The sequence below is a fragment of the Cherax quadricarinatus genome, chromosome 77 (genome assembly GCF_038502225.1).
Source record: "Cherax quadricarinatus isolate ZL_2023a chromosome 77, ASM3850222v1, whole genome shotgun sequence".
NCBI lineage: Eukaryota > Metazoa > Arthropoda > Malacostraca > Decapoda > Parastacidae > Cherax > Cherax quadricarinatus.
The window spans coordinates 5,018,722-5,021,221 of record NC_091368.1 but is presented as its reverse complement, the minus strand read 5'-3'; the positions used below and the strand labels follow the sequence as shown (position 1 = coordinate 5,021,221).

Below are 2,500 nucleotides of genomic sequence, written 5' to 3'. Positions count from 1 at the left end.
GTTGCCTCTCTGCCTTTGCCTGCGTGATGTTATCTCTTGTTGCATGATGTTGCTTGGTGAGTAAGACACGTGTGCAACACTTGTTCATGAACTTGTAGGTATTGTATTGTATTGTATTGTATTGTATTGTATTGTACTGATGATGTTACGGGTTTTACCAGCTAGATTTGTGTGTGTATGTGTGTGTGTGTGTGTGTGTGTGTGTGTGTGTGTACTCACCTATTTGTACTCACCTATTTGTGGTTGCAGGGGTCGAGTCCTAGCTCCTGGCCCCGCCTCTTCACCGGTTGCTACTAGGCCCTCTCTCTCCCCGCTACATGAGCTTTATCAAACCTCGTCTTAAAACTGTGTATGGTTCCTGCCTCCACTACGTCATTTTCTAGGCTATTCCACTGCCTTACAACTCTATGACTGAAGAAATACTTCCTACTATCTCTCTGACTCATTTGTGTCTTCAACTTCCAATTGTGGCCTCTTGTTTCTGTGTCCCCTCCCTGGAACATCCTGTCCTTGTCCACCTTGTCTATTCCACGCAGTATTTTATATGTCGTTATCATGTCTCCCCTGACCCTCCTGTCCTCCAGTGTCGTCAGGCCGATTTCCCTTAATCTTTCTTCATAGGACATTCCCCTTAGCTCTGGAACTAACCTTGTCGCAAACCTTTGTACTTTCTCTAGTTTCTTGACGTGCTTTATCAAGTGCGGGTTCCAAACAGGTGCTGCATACTCCAGTATGGGCCTGACATACACGGTGTACAGTGTCTTGAATGATTCCTTACTAAGGTATCGGAATGCTGTTCTCAGGTTTGCCAGGCGCCCATATGCTGCAGCAGTTATCTGATTGATGTGTGCTTCCGGAGACATGCTCGGTGTTATACTCACCCCAAGATCTTTCTCCTTGAGTGAGGTTTGCAGTCTTTGGCCGCCTAGCCTATACTCTGTCTGTGGTCTTCTGTGCCCTTCCCCTATCTTCATGACTTTGCATTTGGCAGGATTAAATTCGAGAAGCCATTTGCTGGACCAGGTGTCCAGTCTGTCCAGGTCTCTTTGAAGTCCTGCCTGGTCCTCATCAGATTTAATTCTCCTCATTAACTTCACATCATCTGCAAACAGGGACACTTCTGAGTCTAACCCTTCCGTCATGTCGTTCACATATACCAAAAATAGCACTGGTCCTAGGACCGACCCCTGTGGGACCCCGCTCGTCACAGGTGCCCACTGTGATACATCATTACGTACCATGACTCGTTGTTGCCTCCCTGTCAGGTATTCTCTGATCCATTGCAGTGCCCTTCCTGTTATATGCGCCTGATGCTCTAGCTTCTGCACTAATCTCTTGTGAGGAACTGTGTCAAAGGCCTTCTTGCAGTCCAAGAAGATGCAATCAACCCACCCCTCTCTCTCTTGTCTTACTTCTGTTATTTTATCATAAAACTCCAGAAGGTTTGTGACACAGGATTTGCCTTCCGTGAATCCGTGCTGGTTGGCATTTATACTCCTGTTCCGTTCCAGGTGCTCCACCACTCTCCTCCTGATAATCTTCTCCATAATTTTGCATACTATACACGTCAATGACACAGGTCTATAGTTTAGTGCCTCTTTTCTGTCTCCTTTTTTGAAAATGGGAACTACATTTGCCGTCTTCCATACCACAGGTAGTTGCCCAGTTTCCAGGGATGTGTTGAAGATTGTGGTAAGTGGCACACACAACATATCTGCTCCCTCTCTAAGGACCCACGGAGAGATGTTGTCCGGTCCCATTGCCTTTGAGGTATCGATGTCCCTTAGAAGTTTCTTCACCTCCTCCTCATCTGTATGTATGTCGTCCAACACTTGTTGGTGTATTCCTTGCTGGTGTCCCCATCTGGTCTGTCCCCCCAGAGTCCTTCCTGTCTCTACTGTAAATACTTCCTTAAATCTCGTGTTGAGCTCCTCACATACCTCTTGATCGTTTCTTCTGAGTTCTCCACCTTCTTTCCTCAGCCTTATCACCTGGTCCTTGACTGTTGTCTTCCTCCTAATGTGGCTATACAGCAGTTTCGGGTCAGATTTGACTGTCGATGCTATGTCGTTTTCATACTGTCGCTGGGCCTCCCTCCTTATCTGCGCATACTCGTTTCTGGCTCTTCTACTAATCTCCTTGTTTTCCTGGGTCCTATGCCTCCTGTACCTTTTCCATTCTCTGTTGCACTTAGTTTTTGCCTCCCTACACCTTCGGGTAAACCAAGGACTCCTTTTGGTCTTCCTATTATTTCTGTTTCCCTTGGGAACAAAACTTTCCTCTGCCTCCTTGCACTTTGTTGCCACATATTCCATCATCTCGTTTACTGATTTTCCTACCATTTCTCTGTCCCACTGAACCTCCTGCAGGAAGTTTCTCATACCTGTGTAGTCCCCCCTTTTATAGTTTGGCCTGTCCCCTTCAGTTCCTGTTACCTTCTCCACTTGTAACTCTACTATATAGTCAAAACTCAGAACAACATGATCGCTAGCTCCAAGGG

At 46.4% G+C, this 2,500-nt stretch overlaps 1 protein-coding gene across 1 annotated transcript in view; it reads left to right on the top strand.

Moving 5' to 3' along the window:
• Positions 1 to 2,500, top strand: part of LOC128701932 (RYamide receptor-like) — a 176,585-nt gene that overhangs the window by 114,693 nt on the left and 59,392 nt on the right. The window lies entirely within an intron of this gene.